Source organism: Mus musculus, chromosome 4 (genome assembly GCF_000001635.26).
Source record: "Mus musculus strain C57BL/6J chromosome 4, GRCm38.p6 C57BL/6J".
NCBI lineage: Eukaryota > Metazoa > Chordata > Mammalia > Rodentia > Muridae > Mus > Mus musculus.
Genome location: NC_000070.6, coordinates 44,093,582 through 44,105,092, shown reverse-complemented (window position 1 = coordinate 44,105,092; position 11,511 = coordinate 44,093,582).

Genomic DNA, 11,511 nt, shown 5'->3' with positions numbered 1-11,511 from the left:
ACATCTCAGCCTTTGGCCCGCCTTCCTCACTGAGATTAATCAAGTCTGGATTTTGAAAATGTAGGAAACACAACTACTCACCTAAGTACTCAGAGGTTGTTGTTGGGCTGTTATCCAGCTACTTTCAATATTCTATGGGTATTTTAATTTTCTTGTCACTGTGACCAGATACCTGGCAAGTACCACTCTGAGGAGGGAGACTGAGTCCGGCTCATGCTACGGATCACATGGGAGGGAGGCATGGAGCCTGGGGGTGGGGGTGGGGCTCTCCTGGTTGTGACAGCAGGGACAGGAGGCTATTTGACACCTAGCTGGAACAGGAAGCAGAGAATAGACAGGAAATGAGACTGAGCTAAAAGCCTAAAGGCTTTCCTCCCTCTCCCCAGCACAGGAGTGCTGCTTCCCAAAGTTTCCACTACTTCCTGCTGGCTGGGGACCAAATGTTCAAACACACGAGCCTCTGGGGGAGATTTAACTCTTTACACATCCTAGGGAATAGGGACCCTGGGGAGAGGGTAGCCGAGCTGGATGTGGGACAATCAGAATAGACAACCCCCAGGGCGGTTATGGTAGCAACACTAATTAATCCACCACAGCCTACCTGATGACAAAGTTTGAAATACTATGCAGGTTCCCAGAAGGTGACACAGGGACATAAAGTTGGCAAATAGCACCGATCAAAGCAGGATTGCCACAAACCTTTGATGTGCAGAATGCACTACAGGTCAGTGAACCACAGCTCTATGCAGTGGGTGGGCAATGTGCAGGAAAGACAGATCCACGCAGATAGAAAGTGCCTGGTGGTTCTAGGCAGAAGGGAGCAGGGAGGGCAGTCAGCGTTGGGGGAAGAAGGAATGAGGGCACTGGATAGGTTTCTTTCTAAACAAAACTGTCCTGTCTTGTATTCCAAGGCTCTGCTTTCTTAGAATCAATTGGAAGGAGACAAAACTGGGGCTAGTGTTCAGGAGCACGAGATGTGCAGGCACTTGGGATGTCCTCAGCTGCCTGTAGGACTCAGGAGGCAGATCTTCATCAGGACCCCCAGGGGGCAGGTAATAAATTCGCTTCTGCAGTTGAAGTCCACACCGGCTCACCACATTGAAGTCCACACTGGCGCATCAACCGCATCCACTCGTTCTTCCCATCAAGCTTCACTACACTGTCTATAGGCAAGATCTAACCTGGAGCCCCAGACAGCTTTTGCCACACCAAAGGACCCAGAATGGCACTGAGAAGCCAAGCAGCCAATCCAGCTCACAGTGGAACAGCTCACAGCTGTGGGCCCGCCTTGTTTAAGGTCACACAGTCTGCAGGTGATGACTGCCAGGCACACAGAACCATCTTTGTGAATTCTAGGAGCTTGCGCAAACCGGCTCACGGGTTATTTATTTGACTTCCACCCAGTACACAAACACACCCAAGATGATGTATGAGGTAAAGATCCTGGAGCACAGGATTGGTGCCAAATATCACTCTTCAGACCAAGCAGACACCTGGGAGTGCAAGAGTCAGAGAGTTGGTGGTTTTTAAAGATTCCGTATACCATGAGCAAAATGCCTGACGCTGGGTTTTTTGAGACAGTGTCTCATTCTGTAGCCTCAGCTGGCCTCCAATTCGCAGAACCTTCCCGCTTCAGTCTGCTAAGTGCCGGGATTACAGACATGAGGCACCATGTCTGGTTATGTCATCTATATCTATATCTACATCTGTATCTATATCTCAGAATATAAAATGTCAACAAAATGTACACAGTTTTGTTGACTGTATTGAACACTCTTCTCAGGCTGTGTATGTATCAGCTTTTTAATCCTTGTAAACACTTTATGGTGTGAATAATACCCACCCCCATTTGATATTAGAAAATCAGGCACGGATGATTTAGCAGCACAGAGCAATAGAAAGAATTTTCTCTCTGCCTTGCTTTGTTCTTGGCCACAAGGGATCTCCAATGACAAAAGACAGTCAGTCAACCAGAGAAAAAGAACCGTGATTAATAACACAAACGGCTCATGTACAAGTGGACGATACCCAGATGTGGGTAAATCTTAAAGGTGGCCTTGGAGTTAGATTTAAGTACCATCTTTGAATACACGGAGAAGGAAGGTGGAACAGGCTGGTAAGAGGGAGGTGACTGGGAGTGCACAGTGAGGTCTGTGGTGTCGACCTGCGACTGCCACTTTATAGATGGGAGTTCTCTTTCTCTTCACTGCACAGACAGGAAAATGCCTTACAAATGTAGATCTCTTCTGCAGATTAAACTTCCCTTTTACCTCCTCTGCAGAGCCTCTCTCCTGAGTGTTTTTAAAAAACAATCATCTAGAAGGAAGGACCATCCAGGACCACCCAGGGATCCATCCCATAAACAACCACCAAACTCAGACACTATTGCATATGCCAGCAAGATTTTGCTGACAGGACCCTGATATAGTTATCTCTTGTGAGGCTATGCCAGTGCCTGGCAAACACAGAAGTGGATGCTCACAGTCATCTATTGGATGGAACCCAGGGCCTCAATGGAGGAGCTAGAGAAAGTACCCAAGGAGCTGAAGGGGACTGCAACCCTATAGGAGGAACAACAATATGAACTAACCAGTACCCCCAGAGCTCGTGTCTCTAGCTGCATATGTAGCAGAAGATGGCCTAGTCGGCCATCATTGGGAAGAGAGGTCCTTGGTCTTTCGAAGATTATATGCCCCAGTACAGGGGAATGCCAGGGCCAGGAAGCAGGAGTGGGTGGGTTGGGGAGCAGGGCAGGGGGAGGGGAGGGTATAGGGGACTTTTGGGATAGCATTTGAAATGTAAATGAAGAACATATCTAATAAAAAAGTGAAAACAAACAAACAAACAAACAAACAAGCATCTCAAAGTAGTCCTTGTGCCAAACAGGCAGATTTGGGGTGACATATTCTGATCTTCAAAAGTGACTTGCTGAAGATCACAGAATAAGTACGTGAATTCAAGAAGCACACATCAGTAACAGCTCACTGGAACTGTCCAAATGGCCAATCCTGTGGTAGTATCTTAGGACATTTGTGTGTGTGTGTACGCGCATGTGCACGTGTGTGCATACATGTTTGTCTGTCTGTCTCCGTGTCTGTGTCTATGCTATGGAGCTCCTGCAGCTAGATAGGAGTCTCTTTTCTCCTTCCTCCATGTGGGACCTGGGAATTGAACTTAGGTCATTAAGTTCAGCAGCCTGTAACTTTAATTTTTTTCAAACTTTATTTTTAATGATGGTTCTTAAAGACTTTAACCTTCCTTGTAGCTTAGCTGGTAGAGAACCTGCCTCATATGTGTGAACAGAACAAACGGTTGGCATGGAGAAATGGCTCAGCAGTTAAGAGCACTGACTGCTCTTCTGAAGGTCGTGAGTTCAAATCCCAGCAACCACATGATGGCTCACAACCATCTGCAATGAGACCTGATGCCCTCTTCTGGGGTGCCTGAAGACAGCTACAGTGTACTTACATATAATAAATAAATAAATCTTTAAAAAAAAAAGAGCCGGGCATGGTGGCGCACGCCTTTAATCCCAGCACTCAGGAGGCAGAGGCAGGTGGATTTCTGAGTTCGAGGCCAGCCTGGTCTACAGAGTGAGTTCCAGGACAGCCAGGGCTATACAGAGAACGAAAAACCAAGAAAAAAAAAAAGAAAAAGAAAAAGAAACAGCACTAGAGCAGGTGAAGCAAACGGCCAGTGCTGGTTAGAAGAGTGGATATCGATATCGTTCTGCACGTCTGTATTGGGTCTGGTAGAAGGTAGAGGACAGCAAGGGGAACCTGAGCTCTCACTGGTAAATTATATTCCTCTAAAGGCAGGCAGAAAGAAAGTACTCTATCCCAACACCCTCTAGGTAATCAGCTTTTTTTTTTTTTTCTTTGAGACTCTATCTCATGTAGCCCAGGTTGGCCTTGAAATCACCATTCTCTTGTCCCCCACTTTCTAAGTGCTGGGTGGGACTGCAGGCCTATGACACCATACCCACTTTAAAGGTGCTGAGGATTAAACCCAGGGTTTCATGCATATGAGGCAGGCACTCTACCAGCCAAGCTGCATGCCCAATGGGCTCTTACGTCCCCCACCCCACAGAGTCTACGTCATCCTGAGCAGCCTTCAAACTCGGTACAGAGCCAAGGATCACCTTGGATTTCTTTCATTTTTAAAATTGTGTGTCTCTGGGTAGGTTTGTGTATGTGAATGAAAGCCTCCGCAGAGTCCAGACAGAGGCACTGGATCCCCCTAGAGCTGGAGTTCTAAGCAGAGTTCTAAGCTGCCTGATGTGGATGTTGGGAACCGAACTCAGGTCTTCCGCTCTTAACGACCAAGCTATCTCTCCGTGAATTTCTGATCCTCCTGCTCTGCTTCACAAGCGCTGGGATCACAGATTTCTGTCATCAAGCCTGCTTTTATTAAATGTCTTTTACCAGCCATGTCAGTTGTTGGAAGAGGGAAACGGTTCCTGCTACCAAAGAAGTCCATCTTAATCAAAGGCATAAGGCATGAGGAAACATTGTAACTGTTTCAGATGAGCTGAAAGCTATGATACAAGAGACAGCCTGAGGCAGGGCATTATTACAATAACCCCAGTGGTTTGCAAATTGAAGGTTACTATGACTTTCTTTTTCTGGTTCCTGCTGAGGGCTGGCAAGGGTGAAAGGTTAAGAGTTTGCAAGGGAGACAGATGTCAGCATAGCCAGTTGTGGCAATTTCTGGTGGAAGGCTTTAAATCATGGACAGCTCGCCCCTGGGCTGCCTCAATACAAGAATGAAACAGCTAATGCCCAGATGGCTACCTAAGTACTTTCTTTAATCCCCACAATGTGCCAATGAGGGAAGGACCCCTATAATCAGTGAGTGTCAGTAATAAAGAAACCAGGACCGAAGCCAGGCTGTCTGGATCCAGGTAGCCACCAGACTAGCTTTATGGTCCACAAGCAGTACTTCACTATCAGGAGAAATTGTCCAAAACATGGAAATGGGCAGAAGAGGTGATAAGAGTTCCCAGTATCCATAGGAAACACAGTCTAAGACTCCTGGTGGCGGCCAGAAACCACAGATAGTAGTGAATTCAATGTATTCACTCCACACACCTATGACCAAGTTTAACGTGCAAGCTATGCACCATTAGAACTAACTGAAGTCTTGCTTCGAAAGGTGTAGTGGTTTGAGCAGGTATGGCCTCCATAGACTCCTGTGGCCCTGTTGGCGAAAGTGTGTCACTGTGGAGGCAGGCTTTGAGGTCTCCTAGACTCAAGCTACACTCAGTGGGATGGTCTCCTTCTACTGCCTGTGGATCAAGATGTAGAACTCTCAGCTCTTTCTTATGCACTGTGTTTCCTGCCATGATGCTAATAGACTAAACCACTGAAACTGTAAGCCAGCCCCAATCAAATGTTTTTCATTGTAAGAGTTGCTGTGGCCATGGTGTCTGCTCACAGCAATACAATCCTAACTAAGACAAAAGGCATCCTTCTTAATCAAGTTGGTCAACTTAGAAATGTGGAAGGAACAGCAGCAGCAGACTCGGGATCTCCACCATCAGCAGATCCATCCTCTCCATCAGCAGACCCAACCTCTCCATCAGCAGATCCAATCTGTCCAGTGGTGTTCAGTCTCCACTAATTTCAAAATATGTCCCACTTTTCCTTACTTATATTAAATGTTTGGCTTTGCACCCAAGGGATTCCTTGTAGAGTTTGTCTTTGTCTAGGCTCAATGCTTTTGGGTGTAAGTTTTAAAATAATTATTTGTTCTGGCTTGGTTTGAGGAAAGGATCTGTGCAGGTCATGTTTGGTCTCAAATTCACTATTTTCTTGTCTCAGCCTCCCCAAATGCTAAGATTACAGGTATGAGCCAAAATAACTTATTATAAAATCCTGCTATAACTATGAATTACTGTTGTTAATCTTCTATTGTGAGACTGGGAGGATGGTTCAGTGGTTAAGAGTTCTTATTGCTAGTTCCTAGTGCCCACACTGGGTAACTGACAATCACCTATAACTCCAGCTCCAGGGGATCTGGCCTACTCTCTGGCCTCTGTAGGCATCTATACTCCTGTGCACATACCCACATGGAGACACACATACACATAATTAAAAATAGATAGGATGTGGTGTGCTGGTACACATGTTTAATCCCAATACTTGGGAGGTAGAGGCAGGAGGATCTCTATGAGTTCAAGGCCAGGTTGGTTTACATAGTAAATTCCAGGCTTGCCAGCACTACACAGTGACACCCTGTATGTGCGTGTGTGTGTAAGTATGAAGGAGTGTGCACATCCATGTGTGTGGATTCAGACACATTCCTGTGGAGGTGAGAAGATAACCTTTCACCTTGTCTGAGTCAGAGTCTCTTAGCTGGTCTTCTGCTGCATGTTCCAGGCTTGCTGGTCTGAGAGGTTTGGGGGATTTTCCTGTCCACACCTTCCACCTCCGGATAGGAGAGGTGGGATTACAGGTGCCCACACTACTGCGTCTGGCGTTTATGTCAGTTATGCAGATCCGAATACACCTCCCATTTGTACTGCAAGTGTTTTTAACCCATAAATAATCTCCCAGTCATTTTTTAAGGGTTTTAGTATCCCTGGCTGGCCTGAAGCTCTTGCTTCAGTGATTCCTACCATCCCAGCTTCCCCAGGCTGGGACACAGACAGCAGACACCTACCATGCTTAGTTTCTCAGGAAAAAGCTTGAATCAGATACTGCCCTAATCTTACTAATGGATAGGGAGGCACGGATCATCTTGTGAGTGGAAACCTCGAGTGCTCGACAGCGGTTTAAGAGAGTCCTGGAGACAGAGTATAAACGAGATGTGAGTGAAGGGACAGTCAGCTGATTAACATCATAAACAAGAAAAACCAGAGCTGAAGTCTGGGCGGTGCTCTTGATTGCTTTCTTTAGAGATCCTGTTTCCAGAGCCCTCCGTTCCTAGTAGAGAGCTTCCCCCCACCACACACACCGCTGTCCACCCCCTTTCCTAACCAAAAGAGCAAGCTTAGAGTCCACGTCAGCAGCGCCTCTCCTCCTCAAGACCAGCAGCAGTGTGCTCTGAGGTCAGAATGCAGCTCCAGGGCCAAAGCCAACTGAAGCAAAGAGCCCCCCTTTGAAACAAGAGATCTGTGCCCTCAGATGTCTTCTTTCTAAACCACAAGAGCTAGTGCAAGATCCCATGAGGTTTAACTTCAAAAGCTGGCCTGTCTTCCTTTCAATGCCTGTCTCTGTATGTAACAGATTTCACCAACAGTAAGTGTATTGATTGTGCCAGGCACAATGGCACATGCCTGCGTACCAGACTACCTGGGAGGAGCTGAAGGTCAAGAGTTCAAGGTCAGAGCCTGTGGGATATCTCAGTGGATCAGAGCACTTGTTGCTCTTACAGAGGACCTGGGTTCAGTTCCCAGCACTCACATGCCACAAATGCTCTGTAGCTCCAGTTTCGAGAGATCCACTAGGCTCACACATACCAGGCACAGGAAAAATATTCATACACAAAAGGTCAAGTAAATACATATAAAAAGTCTTTTGAAGAATAAGTTTAGTCTATGCAAGGCAGCAAGACTGTAAATTCAAAATAAATTTAAAATAAATGGGTAAGTAGGGAGAAAAGGAAGGAGGGAGGGTGGGGAAGAGGGAGGGAGTAAAAGAGGGAAGAAAAAAGGGAAGAGAAGGAATAAGAAAGGGAGGGAGGGGGAAAGGAAGGGAAAGAAAAGGAAAGAGAAAAAGAAAAAACGTTTATTAAGATGAAGAAAATGGGACATGTAGGGAATGCTAACTCTCTTGCTTTGGCATTGACCTTCTCTATAGCAGAAGAGAGAGGAGAGCAGGCAGGACATGGGTAGGATTTCCAGTGGCTTCTGCTCCTCCCAGACCCCAAGTGCTAGGACGCATTTTGGCGCAGCTAAGGAAGGGACCCCTTACCGGGTCTCCATGCCCTTTGCCCTAGTTTGCTGCATGATAGAACAAGGAACTGTGCACTAGTAGCAGCCAGGACCCATCAGGGCTGAAAACAAGCCATGCAGATCCAAAGGGACATGCAAGGCCTTCAGGTCTCCACAGACATGGGTGAGCAAGGTCCTCAGGTCTCCACAGACATGGGTGAGCAAGGCTACTTCCTTTCCCTGAGGAGTCTGGGCCAGTCTGACCATCACAGTGCCCTGGAGACCTTCCTTTCCAGAAGTCCCACCCATGATGCTTCAGGAAAGAGATGTATTCCCTCCTCCTGCCACGGGTGTCTTTGTCTAGAGGGCTACTATGCTAGCTTTTGGTTGACACAGCTCTCAACCCCAGGGGCCTCCGGTCAGGGGCCTCCTGACCAGCTGACTACACCAGCAGGAGGCAATGTGGTGGCTCCGAAATGTCCGTCTCTCCAACATCTCTTTGTTCTTCTGAGACACTGGCTCCACAATCACACTTCTTGCTGAAGACCTAAAGTGCTCTCCCTGACTTACCCAGAAGCCTCATCATGAGGATTGCCATATATCTATCTAGTCTGAGCTCTGGACTCCGAGAGGGGATGGAGATGAATCATGTCACTGTGCCTCTACCGAGAAGACAGGTGACAGTCACACTGCTGAGACACAGGACAGCACACGTGGGCTTCTCTGAGACTCGATGATAGGAAAGAAGGCCAGAGGACACGGCCTCATGACCTCACAAGGGCAGAGAGAGAAGACACGTCCGGAACAGCCTTGGAGAGAGTAGGATAAACTATCTGGGGCCACAGCTAAAGGAGGGTCAGAGGGTAACAAGCTACAGAGGTAGACGAGGCCATAGTCTGGACAGCTCAGACTGGAAAACTTCAGGACTGAGGAGCTAGCTGGCAAGTGCTGAGCCTGAGGGAGCTGCTCGCCATATGGGCACTGGGAGGGGAGGGAAAGAGATGGTGCCCACAAGGGGGAAGAAGGGTAGTTGGCATGGTGGAGAGAACTGGTTTGGGTTGGTGGACTTGTTTTTTGCCACAGGAGGCCATGCTAGCACACAGAAGGAAGGCCTTGAGAGAAAAGCCTTGACTATGTAAAGAACAAAGAAAGGGACAGCTGGACAGTGGTGGCCTTTAGTCCCAGCACCTGGGAGGGAGAGGCAGGTGGATTTCTGAGTTCGAGGCCAGCCTTCTCTACAGAGTGAGTTCCAGGACAGCCAGGGCTATACAGAGAAACCCTGTCTCAACCCCCTCCCACACCTATCCCCCAAGAAAGGGACAGACAGAGGTAAGTCCCAGCTAGGAGGAGGCTTGGGAACTCATACCAAATGCGGAGCGGAGCCGTTCTGTTAGTTAAAGTAGAGCGTGGGGTTACGGGATTTGATAGTGCTGCAGGCCCATCAAAGTGTAATCCAAAGGTGGTGTAGTAGTGACTTTTCCTGTCCCTGAGAGGAAACCCCTAGCTAACGCAACTGGTTCGCAGTTTGAGAGCGTGGTCCATTACAGTTAAAGCGTCAGGCAGCTGGGCACACTGTGTCTGCAGACAGGTGGGAGGGAGAGGCGAATGGTAGGGCCCAGCTTGCTTTCTCCTTTGTTTCAGTTCGAGACCCCGGCCCTCAGAATGGCACCACCAGCAGCCAGTGGGGATCTTCCGACCTGGACTGAGCTAACCTAGAAACGCCCTCGCAGACATGCTCAGAGGGCTGCCTCCATAGTGACTCTGAATCCCATCAACTTGACAACTGAAATAAACCATTGTAGTTGTCCTTGCGGTCGCTGCTACCTCCAAGTGCTTTGAAGACTCGTACATGAGCCTAGACGCCCGTGACAGTGTTAAGAGGGGCAAGGTGTGAGGAATAAAACAGTGGTCAAGGTGACTAGCTTGCCAGCCCTTCCAAGAACTGAATCAGTGAGCTGCATGGAAAAAGGACCTGAAGGGACAGAAAGAACATACACACACACACACACACACACACACACACACACACACACGGAGGGGGAGATGTATGTGCATTCACATGCACACACGCATCCATGCAGGGGGTGGGGGTTATTCAGAGGGCTCAAATGTATTTCATCTTAGATGAAGAAGCAAGAAGAGATGATTGATTTAATATTAGTTATGCTACTGCATAGGCCCCACTTGGCCTAGCCCCTCTAACTTCATTGCTCCCTTCTATATGGAGGCAAAGAGGAAAGCAGAGTTCCAGCCCAAAATGGAGGAACCCTCTCATGGCTCCCTCAGCTGCCAGTCTTCTTTTCTGTAGGAATACAGGGGCTTGGAGCTTAGCCTGGGTGCTAAGGGGCTTCTAACAAGCTAAGCATGGTGGTATGTACTTGCAAGGTAGGGGCATCATGAATCAATGCCAGCCCAGGCTATATAGCAAGTTTCTCACCTGTCTGGGCTACACAGAGAACCTGACTCACACTGGACTACACAGAGAGAACCTGACTCACAAAACAAAACAAGTAAAACAAACAGAACTTAAAGCCAGTCTGCTGACTAACACAAGGGGCATGCTGGGGCTGCAGATGGCCCAGCAGTGAAGGCACTTGCCACACAAGTCTGACAACTTGAGCTCAGTATCTGCACCTCACAATGGAAGGAGAGAAGTGGCCCTTCAGGGTCATCCTCTGGCCTCCACGTGTGTGTCACGGCCTATGTGTGTCTGCAAGCGAGCATGCAGATCTCTCTCACACGTAAAATACAATTATAAAAAACAATCATTGGCTGGAGAGATGGCTCAGCGGTTAAGAGCACTGGCTGCTCTTCCAGAGGTCCTGAGTTCAATTCCCAGCAACCACGTGGTGGCTCACAACCATCTGCTCTCTTCTGGGGTGTCTGAAGACAGCTACAGTGTACTCATATACATAAAATAAATCTTAAAAAAAAACCCAAACAATCATGCCGCATATACGCTGGATGGCTATCAATATATTTGTTATAATTTTTCTAGGAAAAACGTGCATAACTAACCTTTTGATCTCTCTAAGCACAGACATTTTCTGTCTTGAATGAGTAGCCAAATGAATCTACTCTTGACTGGAAAATTATCATATTAAACATGATTTCATAAACGTTATTGGGTAGAACTAAGTTTTTAAAAAAAGATGTATTTATTTATTTATTTATTTATTTATTTATTTATTTATTTATTTATTATATGTAAGTACACGGTAGCTGTCTTCAGATACACCAGAACAGGGCGTCAGATCTCATTATGGGTGGTTGTGAGCCACCATGTGGTTCCTGGGATTTGAATTCAGGACCACTGACTGCTTTTAACCACTGAGCCATCTCTCCAGCCCTAGAACTAAGTTTTAAAATGTTTAATTACAGTTTTATGTGTGTGTGTGTGTATGTGTGTGTGTGTCTGTGGGCACACACATGCCGTGGTACATACGTGGGGGTCAGAGGACAATATTTTCTTTGTCAGTCATTTTTCTTTCAGAAAGAGTTAGATGAATAAGAACAGAGGATTAGGGGGCTGGTGAGATGGCTCAGTGGGTAAGAGCACCCGACTGCTCTTCCGAAGGTCCGAAGTTCAAATCCCAGCAACCACATGGTGGCTCACAACCACCGGAGATCCTGAT